Source organism: Protopterus annectens, chromosome 15.part0 (genome assembly GCF_019279795.1).
Source record: "Protopterus annectens isolate FY-2018-M chromosome 15.part0, PAN1.0, whole genome shotgun sequence".
Lineage (NCBI taxonomy): Eukaryota > Metazoa > Chordata > Ceratodontiformes > Protopteridae > Protopterus > Protopterus annectens.
The window spans coordinates 474,466,332-474,488,743 of NC_056749.1; the positions used below are offsets into that span (position 1 = coordinate 474,466,332).

The 22,412-nt window shown below is 41.3% G+C and overlaps 1 protein-coding gene across 4 annotated transcripts in view; it reads right to left on the minus strand.

The window, feature by feature from the left end:
* Positions 1–22,412, minus strand: part of COL4A5 (collagen type IV alpha 5 chain) — a 3,591,008-nt gene that overhangs the window by 3,203,491 nt on the left and 365,105 nt on the right. The gene's annotated exons all lie outside the window — the stretch shown is intronic.

A 22,412-nucleotide genomic window follows, 5' to 3' on the forward strand; every position in this document is an offset into this window, starting at 1 on the left:
TTTTTGAGGGGGAAAGCTGACCTCCCCTAATTAAAGTAATGAGGTCTTCAGCCATTCTAAGCATTTGTTTTTGTGGCATGTGGGCCTGAGAATGTGCTTTGGTTGTCAGTTTCCTAGGTGTAGTGTGAACTTTAGGCCTGAGAAATTCAATATTTTTGGTTTGAAACAACGTCGTCGGTTTAATATGAAAATCGGAAGGCCAGAATACACCCTCAGAAGCTGGTGCCTGCACAGCAGCTCCGAACCAATCCAAGGTAGAGACATTCACAGGTTCCATAGTAAAAAAAGCATCCCGCGGCATACCGGACTCCGAATGGGTCTCAGTAGAGGCCTGCAAATCTGTAGAATCGGGTATCAGGGGCTACGAAAGCGCCTCACTGAGTACCGGCGGACTGGCAACTAGCTTAACAGTAGCGTCGTCGGCAGTTTTGGACCTATGCGGTCTGTCTCTGTCTGTATCATTACTTTTTTTGGAAGATCGGTAGTTGGATGGCTTATCAAAGCCATTTCAGAGTATGGAGATCGAAAGCAAAAGAATTTAATTACAAAAATAGCCCAACAATGAATAGTTCAGGCGTTGAACAAGGCACAAAACTGACAGCGCGGGACGTCGTGGTCTGGGCCTAAACAAGTGATGCAGTAAGAATGAAAATCTCTGTGAGGTATTTGCTTTCCACAGACAAGACAATTACTAATTTTTTCTGACATTGGTTAGAGCAAGAAAAAAGGATCCCCAATGGGATACTTATCTTTCAGAAGACTTCAGGTCTGAAACTCGAAAAATGAAAATTTCAGGAGGCGGCTGACCGGACTAACAAAGTGCTTCTGCTTCGGGCACTGCACGGCAAAAAAGACTAATGTAATGGTGTTGGCTGCATGTTTTATACCCGTGACGACCTGACGTCATGGAAGAAGCAACAGCATCCGACGCAGAAATCCCAAGACTCTGGTATTCAGGCCGGCTGAGCGCTACATGCAGGCAGATAACCCAAATGTGATGACTGCAACAGTGAAACACAAAGAACATCGTGCTGCACTCCATTCCAGAAAGCCACCTGAATATCCAAGTCATAGCAAAATGGGCCCTAACCCTGCCTGCAAGTGGCTTGTTATGGCAAGAATAGCAAAAGAAATATCAAGAGACTATCATCTACAATTTTTCTGCTTTGACACGGATTACCTTTTTCTCTAACTTTCATAGGAGACAAAAAGCTGATCAACTTTCCTGAAGTCTTGAGTTTTGTCTAGGTAGTCCCCAGGACTCTACTGAAAATGGACATAAATCCAGTTAGACTATCTCGGTCAACAAATGTAAAATAAATAAAACAAATAGTACCTGAACTACCTGTAAACGTCCAGAGTATCAATAATTTTTCTCCTTTGTTTTGGGGGTCAGCAAAAAAAAAAATGAGATTAATAAGCTGTCTCAAAATAAACTCAGTGACCATTTCAGGTATAAAATAAGTATGTGTTCTCATAGAAACCTCGTCCTTGTGGAAAATGAAGTAGGGTTGACTCACCAAAAGAGCCTGTAACTCAGATACTCTCCTAGTAGAAGGCAGAGTAATGAGCAGACCAGTCTTCCATGTTAAGAAAGTACAGTTGTGTGGAATCTTACCATAACAGTAGATGCAGTATTCTTAACTTTAGGGATCTCCTGCCAAGGATAAACCAACATCCTGCCAGTATACCAAAGCCTTTAGATCTTGTATGCACTGTATGTCATATGTATGCTCCCCACACAGGACACAAGGCATAAATGTGACATATGGAAGCAATTACTCAAAACAGAATTGACCCAGTAGTCAACAGTCTCCAAAGGACAATAAGGTGGCTATGAATATCCAAGTGGAGAAAATGCAGAAGGAAAATGGAGACCATTGACCAGGGGTGTAACCAAATCAAAACCCAAAAGAAAAAAGTGGAAGGAGGGGGGGACTGAATATTGCAACAATGAAGAGAAGGACATCTACTGTTACAGTAAGATTTTAGACAACTGTACTAGTTCGTCTATATCATTGTTGCAGTATTCTCAACCATAGGGAGATTACAAAAGCTCAAGAAAAATAGTGGGAGTTGGAAGGCTGGGAAGAGTCCTTAACAAACCCAAGCCCTGGCAAATCTTGCTCTGGCTCTAGAACCATATCCAATTTACAATGCTTAAGAAAGGTATGCATTGAGAACCAAGTAGCAGCTTTAAGGATAGAGTTGGTGTCCAAATCCTTGAAGAAATCCAAAAGAATAGGCAGACACTTGCCATGAAAAGAATAACAAAAGGAAATGGCCTTAGATATCCAGGAAGAGATGATTTGATTGGAAACAGCTAAACCCAAAGTCAAGGGATGAAAAGAAACATAAAGCAGGTCAGACTTATGCTCCTAGTTTTATCCAAACACCTGAGCTGTCTGTGGAAATCCAAGATATACAGGACCCTCTAACTAGCAGACTGTGAAAGATGAAAAAATGAAGGATGTTGTACTGCCTGATTTAAGGACAACTCATTAACAACCTTGGGCATAAAAGAAGGATTAGTATGAACAGACACCATGTCTTTGTGAAAAACAAAAGAGGAGGAATGACCATAAGGACCTGAAGCTCAGAAATCCTCCGAGCAGAAGAGCAAGGAACAAGACAGCCTTCCAGGTACAGTGTGGCAGAAAAGCTGAAACTGCAGGCTCAAAAGGAGCCTTAGTCAACTTTTCCAAAACAAAGTTAAGGTCCCAAGGATGATGAATAGGCTTCCTTGTGGGCCTAAGATGCAGAACACCTTTAAAAATTTGTTTGACCTCAACCTGCTTAACCAAGCATGTGTTCGAATCACAGAACCTGTAACTGGGGCTCTACAAGAGGCCTCTAAAGAATCAAAACCACATTGCAGAGTATGTTTTCCCACCTGTTCAACTGCATGCAATAAATCCTGCATTTCTTTACAATCAGGAGCTTCTCAGCTTGCAAGCATTTTCTGTTTTAACTGAGCCATTAAATATTGTTGGTACTTAAGCATGTGAAACTGGCAATTTAAAGCTCTTACTGCTAAAGTTGCAGAAGTGTATACTTTCTTTCCCCATCTATCCAAAGCTCTGGAATCTCTGTCAGAGGGTACTGGATTTTTTGCAATGGAAGCCTTAACCCCTTTTGGACCCTGGGAAACAGTTTCTGGATCATCAGCAGAAGGGTTTTTGTAAAGAAACTTGTGAGAGTCAGGGACTCTATAATACCTATCTGGCTTGGCTGGAGCTGGGGGCAAAGAATCAGGAGATAAGCTGGATTCAGAGAACACATCATCCACAATATCTAGCACAGGCAGAATAGCCAGGGGCCTGTGCTGAGGCAATAAAAGGAAATCCCTGAGCCTTTTCTTGGATTCTGAGTAATCCTGACTTTCCCAATGGAAATGTTCCCTCATGGTATGTAAAGTTTCCCCAAAAGAATAATCCTCAGGAGGAGAGGCTGAAGGGATAGATTATTCAGCATCAGAGTCCTCATAGGGGGGTAGAGAGTATCCCTGGTCTGAAGAGGAATCAGAGGAAATGGAAACCTGATCAGGGGAATCATAGTCTGTATCCTGCCTAGGCCTTTTCTCAGGAGGGGGATGGGAACCCCTGATTAGAGTAATGAGGTCTTCGGCCATTTTAAGCATCTGTTTCTTAGGCATGGAAGACTGTCCAGAAGAATACTGTACTTGTTTCTTTGTCTTTAATGGTACCTTTGTCTTCGCTGTTGTTTTAATGGTAAGTTGTGAAGGTCTGAAAACACCCTCAGAAGCCGATGCCTGCTCAGCGGCTCCAGACCCATCTGAGGGATTAGTTTCCATAGGCCCAATACCTTGAGTTTCCAGAGGAATAGTTGTCTCCACCTGGGAGTCGGAAGCGGCCTGTGGCTCTGAGGTAGTGGGTGTCAGGGGCTGCAAAAGCGCCTCACTGAGAACCGGTGAACTGACGACTGGCCTAGAAGAGGTTTCGTCGTCAGTTTTGGACCTCGGATGCCTGTCTTTATCTTTGTCTTTGCGTTTTTTCGGTATTGAGGTCGTCGGTTGATTCAACGGCATAGTATAATTGAACCTTCGGCCAAAGTAGTGCAAAGCAAAATCAAAACGTCTTTTTATAGTGCGTTTGTTAAATCTAGCACAAAACCGACAACTAGCGACGTCGTGATCAGGGCCTACGCATGGAATACAGTAAGAGTGGAAGTCCTTATGAGGTATTTGCTTACCACAAGAAATACAATTATTAACTTTTTCTGACATCGGTCTGAGGCAAGAAAAAAGTTTCCCCAACGGGGTACTTAGCTTTATTGAAGACTTCGGATCTGAAGTTCGACTTCAAAAATCTCAGCAGTCGGCCGACCGGCACTTGCGAACTGCTTCTGCTTCGGGCACCGCGCGGCAAGAAAGAGTGAAGAAAATGGCGTCGGATGCATCTTATATACCCCTGGCGCACTGACGTCAGGGAAGAAGCGACAGCAACCGACACCGGACCAAGACTTTGGAACTCTGGCCAACTGCGGGAGGATAACCAAATGTAATGACTGCAGCAGTGTAACACGATGAACATCCCACTGTTGCTTGGACCAAAAGGGAAACACCACCACAATTTTTGGGGAATCCTTCTGGGTCTTCAGAAGAACCCCTGATATTAGTGGAAATGGTGGAAAAGCAAACATGAACATTATGAAAATGCATCTGTCTACCAGACCGTTTTGCAAGGAGTCCTGTAGCAGAATTTTCTTAGTCATCTGTTCTGATTCAAAGCAAACAGCTCTACTTGATGTGTTCCCCATAGATAGATCAATTCTTGGAAGACTCCAGGATGAAGTTTCCATTAGTGAGCATCTATCCTGGTTATACTTAGTGTGTTTGCAATAAAAGTTTTGCTCTGATGGAATATATGATGCCTTAAGAGTCTAACTGACTGGAGAGGAGTCAGAAGGAAGAATGGTAGTCCTGGATAATGAGATAACTGCTTTACCCACCAGGGACCTTCCTCTTTGCAAACCCTAAAACAAGGAACTGAAAAGTTAGAGGGTGAAGATGCTGAGTCCAGACTGACCTGAGGAACCACTGAATTTTCCTCATGTGGAGTTTGATCAGGAGAAGCACGAGAGTCATAAAAGCCATTCATCCCACAATCCTGAGAAATTCCCTTGCACATACCTGTCTGACTGGAGACACTCAACAACAGTTGGAACATCACTACTTTGGAGGAAGAAAGACTCTTCCTAGGGCAGAATCTAGTCAGCATCCCAGGAAAATAATTCTGTGAGAAAGGTCAAAAGAAGACTTCTGTAAGTTGATTTGAAAGAACAGTGTTAAAGATTTAGAACAATCGCCAAAGACTCTTGACACCTGGAAGAAGTGTGCAAGGATAAGATATATCTTGGATGTAATGGAAAGTCCTCAGGGTAAGACAGAACAGATAATATGAGCCAGTCACAGAAAATCTTAAGAAATGCCTGAACTACTTACAAGTGGGAATACAATGGTAGTTATCCTTTAGGTCTAGCTTTACCATGAAAGCTAGTAAAGGGAGCAACAGGAGAATGGACTGAATGAATAACAATGTGAACTCTGGAATCTTGACAAATATATTTAGAAGGGAAAGGTCCACAACAGGTCTCCAGTTCCCTTCTTTCTTTGGTACCAGAAACATTTATGAATAAAAATCTTTGCTCATAAGGCAGGTATGCACTTGATTCAGAACTGGGTAGAACAGGAAGACTTGGTTTACTGGGTAAGGAGGAATCCTCTGCAAAAGATGGAGGGATTCCAATTGACAAGTGTATCCCTTCTGAATTACCTTTAGACCACATTGGTCTGAAACAGTCTGGTGCTGTGATGGAAGATGAAGACTGGGAGAAGGGGAGAGATTGCCAGGGTGGGAAGGAAGGGGAGCCCAATCAGACAATTTGACTGGAAGGACTGTCATGATTCTTTGCCGCTCTCCCTTTCTTTTTAACGCTTCCTTGCCATTCCTTTTTAAAATCCTGTTGCTTGACCACTTTATTGGAAAAGAGAACAGAGGAAGAAGGGATTCTTTTATTTGAATGGAAAAAGGAGGGCTGAAAAAATCGAGTGACTCCTTGAATCAGCTTTCCCCTTTCGTCACACCTTTTGAGTACCTCAGCTGCAGAAGGACCAAACAGAATTTTTTCGTTTAGGGAGAATTTAACATTTCAGTGTTAATATCTTTAGGAAGTTGTTGAGAATGAAGCTAAATAGATCTTCTCATTACTGACCCAGAAGCAGCAACTTTGGAAGAATTATCATCAGCATCATAAGTATACTTTAAAACATTCTTTGCAAGTTATCAAGCAGATATTAAAGAGGCACTCAGAGAATGTTTTACCTCAGAAAAGTAAGGTTAAGCATAAACATTTGCATGTTCTCAAAAGATAAAAGCAAAAGCTTTAACACGTGAACTTGACAGTTTAAAATTCTGTAAATTAAGGTAGCAGAAGAATACACTTTTTTCCCAACCTGTCAGAAGCTTTCCCATTACCGTCATAGGGAATGGGGTTAGCAGCAACAATCTGGTTAGCAGAAGAGAATTTGGATAGTGAAAGCGCTGCTGGATCTGCCTTTTTATTATTAGTATGAGTCAGATTTACCCTGTACAACCTATAAGACTTCCTGGAGGCAGGAATTTGACTGTCAGGTAAACTACAAACAGTGAGAAAAACTTTCTCTAAAGCAAGCAAAGCAGGAGGAATAGCTGCAGACTCAGACATGTCCAACTGTAACAAATTATAATAAAGTTTCAGTGCAACACAAGTTTTATGTTGCTCCTTCTAAAAATATACTTTGTCTCAAAAAAGATAAATCCTCAATAAAGAAATCTGAAATACTTTGTACAAAATCAGAATGTTCCCATTGAGAAGAAATTCCTGAGTACAACCATACCTCTGCAATGCTTGCTCTTCCTACTAACAAACCCTGTGAGGGAAAGAGAACTTTTTTTCTTTTCTTGCCTGAAGGGGCAGCTGACAAAAAAAAAGCAGGAATTGCATTCTAAGCAAATTCCAGCAGGTCTTCTCTATCTACAGAAATACAAACAGGAGAAGGCAAGATTTTTGTCAACATGTTAATTTTACCTGGGAAACTCCCTGTAAAAAGAATGACCCTTAGTAGGCATTCTCATTCCACATTCAGGCTACTTCCTCTGGCTGTGTGAAGAACCTTTGGCTGCCCCTTCCCCTGAGAATGATAAGCGAGCTCTACTTTGTCTACTGCCACAGAGGACCATACCTCTCAACCTGGAAACATCAAAAATCTGGACAAGGCCCATGAAAAATAGGTACAAATCTGTACGCTGATTAACATAAAATGTGCATACATAATTACGTAACCCCGTCCAATGGAATTGTGGGATACCAACTTTCAAACACAAACTGAAGAACAGACAACCAAAATATGACACCAGAGTCCCCCTGCAGCCATTCCAATGTCCCATTACCTGGCTATTTCGCCCCATTCACCATAAATACTAATGTGTGCATACTGCTTTACTTCTACAATGATTTGGATTTTATTTTTACATTTTATAGCACAATGCACAAACATTAATAGACATCTTCTAATTAAACAAAGCAACACTGTCTCACAATGAAAACAGACTTCGTATTAAAACGGCTCTGCACTTGAAACTCACATTCATTGAAACAGCATTGAAACCCACACCACATCCAAAGAAAATGCATCTGGCCAGTAGTTGATAAAGACTACCTTTGGGCTGTTTTCAAATCATTGGCCCCTTGCACACAAAACAAGAAATATACACGTGTTCTTTGATACACCTTCCTGACTTTATTAAATTATATTCCTTGTACAATACAGCACACTTGTTAGAGCACATTTTAAATGTATTGTCTGACATTTTTCCAGTAGGCAATGAAACAAAATGCATGAACCAGTAATGACAAAAAGTACAGTTTTGTACCTACCATAAATGTAGATGTCCCCGATAGGCTGCATCTGGCAACTTACCGTCTGGGGTTGTCCTGTCAGCCAGCCCCTTGATCAACCCGATTCAAAAGTCTGGTGGTCTCCTGCCGCGTCGCACTTCACCCCGACGTCATAGCTACAGTTCTTCTGCAGTTCTTGCACAGCTTGCCATTTCCTTAGTGTTTTTCTCCCCAGCCCCCAGGGCCAGCTGCCCTTCTAGGAGGAATTTGGTTGGATAAATGCAAATGGTTCCAAATAGTAAAGAAAAAACAAAAAATAACCATGTTATATAATATATACAAAACAAACAATTCCCCATTAGCCAGCAGCTAGGGCCAAATACCTAGGACCCTAGAGGACGGGAAGGAGGGTGAGGGTGACTGACACAGCAGATGCCCTGTACGGACATCTACATTTATAGTAGGTACAAAAAACCTTACTATGTCCTCAAGGATGCATCACGGTCCTTACAAATTACAAATGGAATATTATAAAATAGCCAAACTGGGGAGGAAGAGATTATGTGTATGTAAGATCCTTATTGCACAACAGCAACCCAAAACTACTGCTCCAGGCTCTGGAGTATAAGGTAAAAGGTAAGTATTAATGCTGGCAAATGTATGCACGGAGCTAACTTCAGCTCTAAAAAAATAAAAGGTCTTTGTGCCTCATAAAAGCTGTGGTAGTGGGTAGTGCCTGTAGCCACATGAGCCTGATGTTTTCTGGATTTCTTTCATTTCTCCAGTAACAAATCTAATGCAATTTAAATTCCACTTCCAGATTGTATTTGTTGTCTGTTTGTTCCTTCCATTCCTATCATTTTATGCACATATGCTACCAGTTTTTAGTCCAGGTGGTCCTGTCCAGGTAATGGCAGCAATGTCCGTAATTGTCTATGTACATCACAGTCATTGGTTTCTGTGGGTTGCAGGTCTCTGTAGGTAGGTGAATAGCTTAGTGAGAAATGCTTGTTTTAAAGACCTTTGGGATAAAAGTAGGTTTGTTCTTGTGGACTTTGTATCTTGACCTCTATTCAGGAAATGCTGTACTGCCATTGTACTGCCATTAATGCCTGTAGCTCAGATACCAGTCTTGCTGAAGTGATTGCAAACGGGAAAGCAGTTTTCCATGATAAAGTGTGTAATTCTGCTGTTGCTGGAGGGAGCAAAGGTTCTAGCCAACTTTTCTAGCACAAAGTTCAAGTCCTTACATTAGGTGGTTTGATGCTTCCTAAGGTAGTTTTGCTGGGCTTCCTCTCATGTGAAGAAGACTGGAGGATCAAGTTGAACTTTGAGGATCTTAATGGGTGATGAATCTTAATGGAAGAATAGGACATCTGCCAAGTGGAAGAGAGCTCTGCCGGGAAGAGGATGTCTATATTTACCAGTGGATTTTCTCCTTTGCAATACTATCATGTTTTCTCCTTTTGCAGTACTCCAAATGTGATTTCTTGTTGCCCATCTACTGATACTTTTCTCTTGTTGAGGGTCTTTGAGCCCAAGATAATGTCTTTAACCTCTTCTAGGATACTTGCTAGTATTTTCAGGTTTGGATGCAGTGCAGGGAATTGTTCTGTGTCTGTTTTTCAGGAACAGATGCAGGGCCATTGTTGTCTGTTGACATGTCGGAGGAACCAGTATATCTTGCCTTAGCCAGGTTGGAGCTATCAGGATGATCAGTTACCAATCTTGCTTTGATCTTCATCTGCACCTTGAGCATCAAAAGGAAGTCTTGGGAATTCTTATGCTTCAGGGTTTTTCACTGACAATAGGAGTCCACTTTGAAAGCAAGTGGGTGGTGATGGTACCTAAGAATTTCTTCAGTTGGTGATTGCATGTGGATGCAAATAAGTCTTCATTTCTAGTAATCCCCATTTTCTTGTAAAAGTTTTTTTGCATAAGGATGCATTCTTGTAGAGCTTTTGAATATGTCTGAATGCTGTCTGCCCAATATGTTTTCTTTTCCTGGTTCAAGTGCTTGTAACTGAATGTATGTTTTCAGGGCCACATTCAGGGTCCATTGCCAAGAGGTTATTTGAAGCTCAGGTTAAAGCTCAGTGTTTAATTCAGCCACATAGCTGTGGGTACCGAATAACATATCCCTTGTTGGCCTTGTGAGACAGTGTTGTGAATTGTTGTACAATTGCTGCGGTTCTGTCCAGCATTATCTTTTGGTTTATGTGTCCTTGCAGCTGGTCTTGAGTCCATTTTCCTTTCAGTTATCCATATTTGCAGCTGTCTGGAGCGTCGTTGTGTGCGTCTGGCTTTTGTCCATGCTGTGGAAGGGCAGTCCTCCTTTTTGATTTGTGATGGTCTGAGTTGGTTGAATTCTGTGGAGCAGGCATGGGATTATTTTGATTGACAGGCCACAAACCCTGTTGTTGTGAGACCATAAATTCCTTAAATTTATTTTTTGCTTTCTTTCTTATTGTCTGGCATGCTCTACCAATAAATTGCAGGCAGCCATAGGCAAGGCTTGCAATGCTTTGAACTTTGTGCTTTGTAATATGCGCTTTGCTTGCAAAGTAGAGGTTGCTCCTGTTTTTCTTGCCAAGGAATGCCATCTGTTTGATCCTGTTTTCTGGTAGAGTTATTTTACCTTTTTCTAGTGAGGAGCTGCTCTTTTTATATTGACTGTGTATTAGAGAACTTGGTTATCGCAGGGGTGTCAGTATCAAGTTGACTGCTTTTTTGTTCTTGTTTATCACGGCCCTAACAGGCGATCGTCCCCTGTGGAATAGATTGCTATTTTGTTCTTGTAAATGACTTGGTAAGGATGCCAGGCAGGTGTGAACACTCTACAGTGAATAGATAGTAAGGGCTGAGTAGAGAATTGATAAAATTTCTGGAGCCTGAAATGAGGGTATCTTCAAGCATTTGAGTTGAGGGGGCCGATGCAGGATCCTAGAAGCTTGAATCTGAGGTATGAGCATCAATTTGGTGCATGGGGGAAAACTGCTGTAGGGTCTTCATTTGAATTTTGGGACAATGAGGACTGCAGTGTGTTTACTGGGACAGGTCGAATAGGTCTCCATTGGTTTTCTTTTGGGACAACAGGGTAAGCTGGGTAAAAATCTGGTTCCTTAGAGGTTAGATGGTAAATTTCTGTTGTCTAGGATAGGTCGATGAGGTTTCTTGCTTTAGAGCTTCATTTCCTTGCAGTTTGGAGTAGGTTTGGCATTGTTCTCTTCCTTGGCTTTAGAGGAAGTGCTCTCTTTGCCTTGGTAGTGTGTCTGCAAATTTTACTTATGCTGTAAGTCTATGATAAGTCTGCCCTGTCCACTTGCTAGCTTTGTCCTGTAGTGCCAACTATGCTCCTCCTAGTGAATGCTTCCTGCCCTAAGGTGTACTCTGATTGTCCTGTGGCCAGTGGTGGTGGCTTGTTCCTGCTGTACACTGCTAGGGGTGTAGGTAGGTGTTGACATCCTCTGTAGGCTGTGTGCCTGTGACCCCTGCCTCTTGGCGGCTTGGTTGTTGGCCTGTAGCTGTGGCGTCCTCTGTGAAAGGACCAATTCTTGGAGGGCCCTGGAGGGTAAACCTTCTTGGGGACCTGACTCCTCAATTCCCTTGGAGGGACAGATTGTCCTTCTCTGTTTCTTCTTCAGCACACCTTGGACGTGATTTTGCCAAAATTGATCTTGTCTGTGGGGCATTGAGTAGCTTTCTCTTCCATCTTCTTCAGCACCTGTTGTGCAGGAGGCAGCTTCTGTTGACTGTACCAGTCATAGCTGATCTAAGCTTTGATTAACACATGATCTGGTATTTTGCTTTCTTTTGCTGATGGTAAGGTCTGATCCTGTGCACATGAACAATTTTTTAAAGAAAGTTCACTGAAGGACAGCTTTTTTAGTTAACTGGTTACTGACTTGATTTTGATACTGGATCATATGGAATTGGCAGTTCAATGCCTAGCTCGAAGAGTAGCATCATCTGAAACTTTACCAGTAATCTCTCTAAGGCCTAATTCCCTTTCAGGAAGAGGGTTTTTAGCAGAAGTAGCTGCCCCAGCAGAAGTGCCCTGGATACCCCACACTGCAAGAAGTTATACAAATGATAATGTGTCCGGAACCCTGTAGTACCTATGCTAAGTTTCGGGGCCCCTTTGGAGATAATCAGGAGCAGTACAAGGTGTCTTAAGGAGATAGTCCACAACAGTAAGAACTGTAGGTAAGATACTGAAGAGCCTGTCTACAACAAATGCAGAAAGGTCATATCAGACAGTAAGAGATCTGAAAAATCCTGGCCCCATGCAGTGAGAAATGCATCATAGCATGCAAGGCCCTATGGAGTGGTAAATGCAGAAGCCCTGAAGGCCTTCTCTTCTAGCTCTTCAGCAAATCCCTCTTCATACAAAAAAAGGGGCCCGGAGAGGCAGGAATTATCTGAATCATCAGGGGAGTCATCCTCATAAGGGGGAGGCAGGCTCTGGAGGGGGCACTCTCTTCTCTCTTCATGAGGGGAGGCCCTATCTGGGTGGCTTGGGCTCCCTGATCTAAATGAGATCCTCTCATCTGCGAGGTTGTCTCTCTAGAGCTCTGCCTGAGGCGGGGGTCATAGGAGAGAGTTTGGCAGATTCGCTAGCTGGCCTGAAGGTATGTCGACATGGTTGCAGGTGGTTCATGAGCACAGTTTTACGTGCAGTTGCTGGATAGAGGGATAGTAGCCTGATCCTGGGAACCTGCAAGGTTTAGCTTGGGATTTGAGTAGCCGCTTCAATCAGGTTGGATTGAGTTGCAGGCGGTCTGAAGTGGCTTTAGGCTGCAAGGAGGACCGAGGATTCGGTTTCCAGCAAGAAACTGAGGCGGATTTGAGGTTGAAAGCAACCAAGGTTTCGGCAAGCTGGTTGGAGGCGCGTCTGTCCTTTTCTGCATTTTTAACTCTGCGTGGTCGGAGGATGAAGCGGCATTGAAGTCCTTTAAAGCGCGCGAAACTCACTCAGCAAATTCCGACCGACAGCGGAAAAGCCGTTTCTTAAAGGAGTCACAGGCTAGACAGAAATATCATTGCGTCGGCCTATTAAAGGATGCAGTGGTAAATGCATATGGTATTTGTCACCCCGCCTTAAACAGTTAAGCAAAAAGAGCTGAAACCGGCTAAGCGCAGAAAGGTCTAGCAGCCCCATTAAGTGAAGTCTTTTAAGAAAGGTAGTATTCGGTAGATGTAAATCTAGTTGGCGGGCCTTTGTTTACTTTTTCTGCTTGAGTATGACACTTTCTGAAGAGAAAATGGGCGTCGTGATGCCTTTATGCGAGTGTAGAAGTCTATCTAGTGGTGAAGAGTGGAGGCAAGTAGTAGTGGCCAGACTGACTTTGACCGACCCGACGCTGAACTTGCTCTGTACAGGAAGCGCTTGGCGAAAGACTGGCAGATGCATCCTTGAAGGACATCTGCCCAATTCAGAAAATTTCCATCATAAAAGTCTACTTCCATACCCACACAATATATATATTTATATAAATGACAGTAGTGTAAGCCATAGGCATCTTGCACAGCTTCTTGCACTTATTTTCAATTTCAGGGGGGGGTGGGGGGAGGCCAAAAACCAGGGACACATTTTAAACACTACTTGTATAATTTTGGAAAGTTGCTAGAATAAAATGTGTTACCACCATGCATTTCACTGCCAAGTCTTGATCCCAAGACCCTGTGTACTACAGTCAGAGCAACATACCACTATGCCAAATCAGCAGTTTCCTGTAAGCTAGGAAGACTGAAACTTAAATGGCTCTCATTTAGTGAATTCAGTCCTCACTTCTCAACATAGCTCTCAACCTCTTAGCACAAAAATCTGGACAAAGCCAATAATGTGCTAATACAGAATTCAGTTCTCACTATAGCTCTCAACGTCATAGCACAAAAACATGGACAAAGCCAATAATGGGGGAATACAGCCCCAAAAGAGGGACAAATTTCAAATACTTAACTTAGAAAATTGCTAGAATAAAACGTTTTGTATTACCATTTATTTTCTGAACAGTATGAAGTCTGAAATTCAAATGCCTGTCATTATTTAGTGAATTCAACCCTTCAGTGATTTCTTTGTCACAAAAATCCTGAAAGCTACAGACTTTATGAGGAACAGATAAAAAATATGAGGCAAAAATTCACAAGTGGTGGTGGCTAATGACTTTAGACTCTTTTTACCTTGTACCCAAGGTACAGGGTTTGAGCCTGAGTACCTCTAGCCACCAGGTGCATTAAAATTGGGGGCAGTCACACACACACACACACACACACACACACACACACACACACACACAAGCCAACAAGTGTAAAACTAAGAATCCTACCCGTTCAGTTTAACGGCTTACAAAATAACAGCTCTGCCAGAATAATGATGCAGCTGTTCACACAAAGGACGTTTCTATTCAAGCCAGAAACTAAAGTGTATTCAAGCCAGCAAGTGTAAAACTAAGAATCCTACCCGTTCAGTTTAACGGCTTACAAAATAATGACTCTGCCAGAATAACAATGCAGCTGTTCACACAATGGAGTCTCTATTCAAGACAGCAAGTGTAAAACTAAGAATCCTACTCGTTCAGTTCACTAAGAATCCTACCCTAGGAACGGACGTCTCTATTCAAGCCAGAAACGAAAGTGTATTCAAGCCAGCAAGTGTAAAACTAGGAATCCTACCCGTTCAGTTTAATGGCTTACACAATAACGGCTCTGCCAGAATAATAATGCAGCTGTTCACACAACAGATGTCTCTATTCAAGCCAGAAACTACAGTGAATTCAAGCCAGCAAGTGTAAAACTAAGAATCCTACATGTTCAGTTCACTAACAATCTTACCCTAGGAACGGACGTCTCTATTCAAGCCAGAAACTAAAGTGTATTAAAGCCAGCAAGTATAAAACTAAGAAATTAGAATCCTACCCGTTCAGATTACGTATGTCTCTATTCAAGCCAGGAGGAATGCGTATTGCACGTGTAACGGCTTACAAAATAATGGCTCTGCCAGAATAATAACGCAGCTGTTCACACAAAATGGCTCACTTGCAAGTGCCAGGTGTCTAGAATAATACTGCAGCTGCAGCAGTGAGTCCCTTCTGTTCACAGTGTTCACACAAAATAGCGGCCAAAGATAATGTTTCCTTGCTCTCCATTTGAACAGCCGGAATCTATAGTGAGCCAGCCAGTATGCACGTGACCTCAATTCTGACAGGCTGGTAGCCTTGATGGAGCTGACGTCATCACACATGTGATGATGTCAGCTCAAAAAAAAAAATCTGAAAAACTCAGAAATGAAGGGGTGCCACTCGGGAAACGTGGCACCCCCACAATTTGGTCCCCAAAACTCGGTAAAAAACTAGTAATTTGGTATGGTTGGGAGGTATGGACCTGGCTATAACCCAGTACAAGGTGGTTTTAGGTGCTACACCAGACAGATCAGTGGAAAATGATGAGCAGTCAGAAGAACCAAATGGGTCATAACAGAGTTATCCACCAGTGGCTGAGGCACAAAAGGAGCCAAGAATTAGAATGCAGCAGCAGCAGCCATACCCAAGCATCTTGCCAAGGAAGGAAAGGTGTAGATGCATCCTCAGAGCTTTTCCTATCCTGCAGCCCTCTGATAACCTAGATTTCTCAGCATTTACAGGTCAGTAGTGCCACAAACAAAAATTCTGCCACTGTGTCAGTGACCCAGCCTCTAGTTCCATATTTACCATGAACACCAGCTTTTGATGATGGGAAAATTGCTAGGCTTTAGTTATTACTCCCATACCAGGGGTACACATTCTTATTCTACTACAGTGCAGCATTCAGACTAAACCAAGCTCCCATCTGTCTGAGTCAGAGGTACTTCAGGTGAATCAAACACATTGATAGGTAAATGCAGGGAGTTTTCCTTATCCTTACCAATTCCTTTTTGTAGGTAACAAATACTATACTCAATACTCCTTGCCCTTCAAAAAGTACCACACTCCCGCAGGGATCTACCAAGTCACTCCAGATTTGGAGTCTTTTTTTTCACATTTTTTTTTTTTTACCAGTGCAATTAGTTCTGTAACCAGGGTAGAAAGGTAAAATCTCATTTTATCAAATTGACAGGCCAGAAAACATGTTTTCATTAGAACTGCATCAAAGTGACAAGACCAGCAAATATTGTTTCACTAGCACTGGAGCAACTGCAAAGCTCACACACATTTATATAGTTTGTATGAAACAGTGGAAATACTAGGAAATACTATTTCACAAAAAAGGAGGTGGAAAACTTGGGTAGACACTAAGCAGAAATAGTACAGTAAGAAACAGCTTCACAAATAAAGGATGCAAGCAACAAATGTGTAAGGTAGTTCTTTAGAGAAATGAGATAAAAAATAAACTGGCCAAGTTGGATTTCCACTTTATCTAGCAGGTATAGAAAAGACTGGAGTAAGTGTCTCAAGTGGCCCTTATCTGTCATCATAATTTTAACTTACATGGTAAATGATAAGGAGACCATTTTATTAATGCTGTTTACTGAGAAAAAACATTAGATCCAACTGTCGCTTTTTAGGGGAAAAGAAAGTTGCTCAGAGACGCACAACAGGCAAACTGGCAGTAAGTAATTCAAAACCAGGGTGTTAATCTTCTGTGCCAAACTGCCAGATAATTTACATTAATAATTACTCTTTTAGGATTCTGCTGCACTAGTTGTCATCCAGTTTTAGTGGTCATGTCTCATCATTTCGAAACACACAGACACACACACGCATATATATTTATATATCTCAACACATGCCTTTGCTTTCTGCTTTCCTGTGTCGGCTGCAGGACTAATAACCACAACAAAAATGGAACTAATAAAGAAATTAACATGTATTCTTCCTGTACAGTCATCCAGAGTAGAATTTATTACATTTGCAATTTGCTACTGACCAAGGCTGGCAGACAAGTATGATCCTGACATGTTTATTGGCACAGCTGTGGAGTGGAGCAGAAAATAGTAACAACTACTTTGTGTGTGCAAGAACAGTTCTTGGGAGTAGCCTTAATGTAATTCATCAAGAAAAATATATTTAACATACAGCTTACAAAACTTGACAGACAATGTCCTCTAGTCATTCATTTACAGTTACAGAAAGGTCAAGGGAAACAAGAAAGAACAATTGGTGGATTATAAACAATTTACATGAATGGCAAACACCATTATACTTTTTTGACATGTTCAGTACTTGGATTGAGCTCTTGACCTTGTTCTCAAAGAAATTAATGCTTTGGACTGAATTTATTTATGACAGTTTCATCCTGTTAGGTATACAGCATCCCCCGTTATTATGCATTATTTTAAGTCCTTCATTTTCTTACAGTAAAAAATTCCTTATTATGGTCTATTATTTAATGCATGACAGTTTGTCATGATTTGTCATGATGAAACAAATGTGCATATTTTAACAGATCTATGCATAAAGTGACAGTAGACAGATACATGTCTGTGTTGAGAAGTGAACAGTTAAAGTAGTGAGGATAAATTAAAAGAAACAGCTGTTCAGAGTTATGATCAATCTGTACATCCCACTTTCTTCCTTTTATTTTGCAGCTACTATATTACTAAACTATGCAATCAACACAAGAATAATTTTGATTGTAGTTTTTTGGACTTTCAGCAAACAGCAAGGCTCGTGTTACCCAAATGTGAGTCAGTCCATGTTGGTATAATCTTTCTTATCATAATGGAATGATACATTTTTTTCTACCCTAAGTTTCAAGAAGTACATACTTTAGAATAGATTTTAATTTTTGGAGGTGTATTTACCTCCATTGTGACCAGTGACATCTGAATGCTTTGGATTTGCTCCAAATTACATTTGACTCATCTGTTGCATGCAAATACCTTGCAGTAGCCAGTGAATGAGGGGACACAACATGGAGATGAAACCTAGGTGGAGGCTGTGGTAAAGAAACGTGGTTAGGTATTATACAATATGGATGGATGTGGGAGAAGTGGTTCAGAAATCACAGCTAGGGTTTAGTACATGCTTCAGGAGAAAGATCCATACAGAATGAAAAACAATATAACCTACTGAGGGCATATGCATGCACAAAGAAACATGTACATACATATACAGATTTACACACACACACACACACACACACACACACACACACGTTAACTGCTGTAGCAAAGTATTCAAGGTTTCTTAATTATGAGACTACAGATATTTATTATGTAAACAAAGGCTCATATGTTTCAGAAGTAATTTTAAGAATAAGAATAAGAAAAGCATTCCTGAGTCAGTGATCCTGCTGACAGAGATACTTTTTGGAGGGACTGACTGATAACACCAACAGACAAGCTGTTGTATAGTGTTAAATGCATATGATGAGAACACATGTAGCTGGACTGCTGCTGTAACCAGATTTAACCCAAGGAGAAACATTACTACTCACAATGTCCACGAAAACCACTACGAAGTATGCCATGGAGTTACAAAAGAAAACTGAGGAGTGCATTACTAACAAAGTAAACCAGTTTTACTAAGTGAGCAATGTATTTGCTTGCTTATGGTACACCGGTTCTCTGGATTTTTGAGTAAGAGTAGGACTGCATTTGCTCAAGTTGCAGAAGCTTTAGCTCTTGTACTGTTTATTTTGTACTCTCCTGTAATCCCAGAAATGTGTAGAGACTATGTATATTTAACATGCAATCAGTAACAACTGTTCATTGCTGGGAGAATGGCTGATGCCCAATGTAAATGTGAAATCATTCTCAGAATAAATTAGATCATTTCTGGAGAGCTGCAAAGTGTCTAAATAAATATTTTCCTTTCTGCCTCCAGCCTGGGTCTTATTAATGGACACTAATGGTTCCCAATTTCAGACAGATGTTTCCCAAAGGGATAGAGAGAGGTGTTCAGCACTTGCACCAAAGATAACTTACTTAAATGGCATGCCCACTACCTCACTGTTAGCTCTAGCACACACTGACATTAGCGAAAGTCCATTCCTTAATTTTTCATGCCTGTAAAAAGAAAAACAAACAAAAAAAAATGGAAAACCATCCTTAATTTTACTAACTACTAGACTAAAATGTACTTCTGCTCAGTCATTAATTCTAATTCAGTTTTTCTCCCCTACAAGTGGTTTTACTGCTGGATGAAGTGTATCTTATTTTGCCTTGCTGCCAAGCTTCTCTCTAAGTAACTCTCCAGTAACAGTATGGGTATTCCTGCATCACTGATTATGTTAATGAGGCACATCCCCATGGCATATTTCTATTTAATTTCATCTCTGTGCATGCTAATTTCTTGTGCTGACCATGTTAACTCTGCATGCCATTTTAACACTACACATTACTGTATACTTGTAAAAATTGTAATCAGTTCTATGTAACTTCTTATATTGTCATTGTTTTAAGAAGAGTGATTTATTTGTCCTGATAAAGATACTTTTATCTGTGAACTTATTGTTCTGCACTGCCAGTGGCTAGGGTCATCGATGGAAAGTGTCACAGACCGGTTCAGTTACCAATGTAACAAGTGTTACAAACAAAAATAAATAAAAATGAAAACTGGGACATCATTATTTCTTCCACTGCCTGCTTCATACCTATAATGTGTACTATTTGGAGTTTCAGAAGTATCACCTTCACCTAGGCTAGAGATGACTAGTAACTATTTTCCAAGATACTGTGACCTAAAGCAACAATGCTGACATGTAGACTTTCCTTTCAGGATAAATGTATTTTTAGGAAGACTTTTTTTATGTCTAAACCTTGTCTCAGATTACTTAACTCGACCTACCAAAATCCTTGGCCTTACTGCAGCCTAAAAGCAGAAGTAGCATTTAAATACTATCAATGTGTAGCCCAAACAGACCCTTTTTCTGACTACGTTATGGATACGTCGGACAACAAGCAATAAAGTAGTCAATGATCTTTATGGGTTTCCCTACTCAGTGCTGAAAAAGAGGATAATTTGTATCTTGTCAATGTAAATCTGATCATACCTCTTATTTATAACAGATTATTCTTTGCCAACAAATAAGGACATTTTACCTTACAGAAAAATACTGCTTAAAGTAGTATTATACCCTTAATATTTTTTTCAGTTAAAATATGAACTTAATATGCCTCTGACAACCCCGTTGAGAATTTACTGCTTAAATCATATGTAAAACTGTATTTTCTTACTGGTGTCCAGTGTCACTATGCCCCCCCCCCCCCAGCTTGAGTCTTAATTATATGTAATTGGCAAAGTAAATTAATGACAGTGCATACTGATTTCATATTGACGGCTACAATGAAGTAGTATTTTTTTATATAAAACAGTATTCCTTTAATGTAAAATGAAAAGGTAGCCACAAATGCTGCAAAAGTACACTGACTATATAGTCACATGTAACATGGACAAAAAAGAAGTTATGTACTCACCATAACATTCCATGTGCGTTGTTCATCTCGCCTTCATTCTTACTGATGGGTTCAGAGCCGCTACTCGGCTCCAACTTGACCAACTGCAAAAGCTCAAGGTCTTCAACCAGCTTGAGGCCAACTCCCTATCCCATGATGTACCCTGATCTTCCCTCCGATCCTGTTTGCTGCCTGACTACTTAGTAGTATAAATATGCCACTCAGAGAGTTGGATAAGAGGCAAAGCATCCTATAAGAATGGAGACAGACCTCAAGTAGACTGGATGGGGGTTGGAGGGTGGGACATAAGAATGAAGGTGAGATGAACAACTCACATGGAACGTTATGGTGAGTACATAACTTCTTTATGTGAAGTTGTTCTATCTCGCCATTCATTCTTACTGATGGGTAGCATCCCAAGCACCATTTTCTCGGGTGGCTCACGGGAGAATATTCCTCAGAACTGTGGAACCAAATGAGGTCCTGTCCCTGGAGGCCTTGTCTACTTTGTAATGAGTGATAAAGGTATGAGGTCTTGACCAGGTAGCTGCTGCACAAATGGAATCTAATGGTAACCTTGCAGAAAAAGCTAATGAGGTTGAAACAGCTCTAGTAGAGTGGGCCTTTATTTTTGTTGCAAGGGAGCATTTTCTGAATTATAAATGAAGGAAAAGCAATCTGACAGCCATCTCAACAAGGTTACTTTTGTCACTGGAGTACCTTTCTTTGACTCTGAAAAGGAAACAAAGAGCTGATCCATTAATCTGAATTGTTTTGTTCTGTCTAGGTAAAATCGGAGTTGTCTATAAACATCAAGTCTGTGCAGCATGTGTTTTATCCTATTAGTGTATTGGGGAAAGAAGACTGGCAACTCAATAGATTGGTTCAGATTTGACTCTGAACAAACTTTTGGTAAAAAGGATGGATTAGTTCTGAGCAAAACTCTGTCATTACGGAAAATCAGACAAGGAGATGTGATGATCAAAAAGTAATGGCTCTCAGAAAAATAGTCTTCCATGAAAGGAATTTCAAAGGACAGGATGAGGCTGGTTCGAAGGGAGGTAATATGATTCTGGAGAGAATAAAATTTAGATTCCATGGCATGACTGGAGCACTGATTGGTGGCTTCAGATGAATGGCACCTTTAAGAAAGGCTTTAGCAAGTTGATGCGACATGACATTGGAGCCTTGGAAGCCAAGAAGAAAGTTTGAGATTGCTGCCAACTGAACTCTAATGGTAGCTGCAGCAGCTCCTTCATTGAATAGTTTAGTTAGAAATTCCAATATAGATGGGATTGGAGCTAGATAAGGATCAACATCATTCTGAGAGGCCCATAAGGAAAACTTCTTCCATTTGCTAAGATATAACGTTTTGGTGGATGATTTATGAGAAGATGTTATAATATGTTGGACCTCAGCTCAGAGGTTGTAAATCCTGGCTATTGTGGGAATTGGAGCAGCCAAGCTGTCAGTTTGAAGATATGAAGAGAAGGATGAAGAACCCCCGATGAATGGGTCAACAGATCCGGAACTGGGTCCAGAATCCAGGGTTCTTCCAAAAGATGAAGCTGGAGGAAGGGAAACCAAATTTGCCGAGGCCATTAAGGGGCTATCAGGATCATGGTCCATCCCAGAAGTTTTGCTTTCTGTAATACCTTGGGAATCGGAGGGAAGGAAGAAAATACATAAAGGAGACCCAGGGGCCAATTGTGCACCAGTGCATCCCTTGGGGCTTCCCCCAGCAGGGGAATTAGAGCAAAGTAGCTACTGCATTTTGATCACAGCAAGGCTGGCCCCACCTGCGGAATATCCGTTCCGCTACTTGTTGCTTTAGGGACCACTCGTGAGGCAGTAAGATTGCCCTGCTCAGCTTGTCTGCTATCACATTGGATTTCCCCGGGATGTGCATTGCTATCAGAAAGCGCTGAGATGAGATTGCCCACTGCCATACTCTCATGGCCTCTAGACACAAAGGGTAAGACTTGGTTCCTCCTTGATTGTTGATGTAGCAGACCACTGACATGTTGCCTGTCTGAATTGCAATTGTTCCCTGAGGTAGAGAGTCTTGAAAGCACTGCAATGCTAGAAGTACCGCTCTCAACTCCAGGACATTTATATGTAGATGAGCCTCATGTTT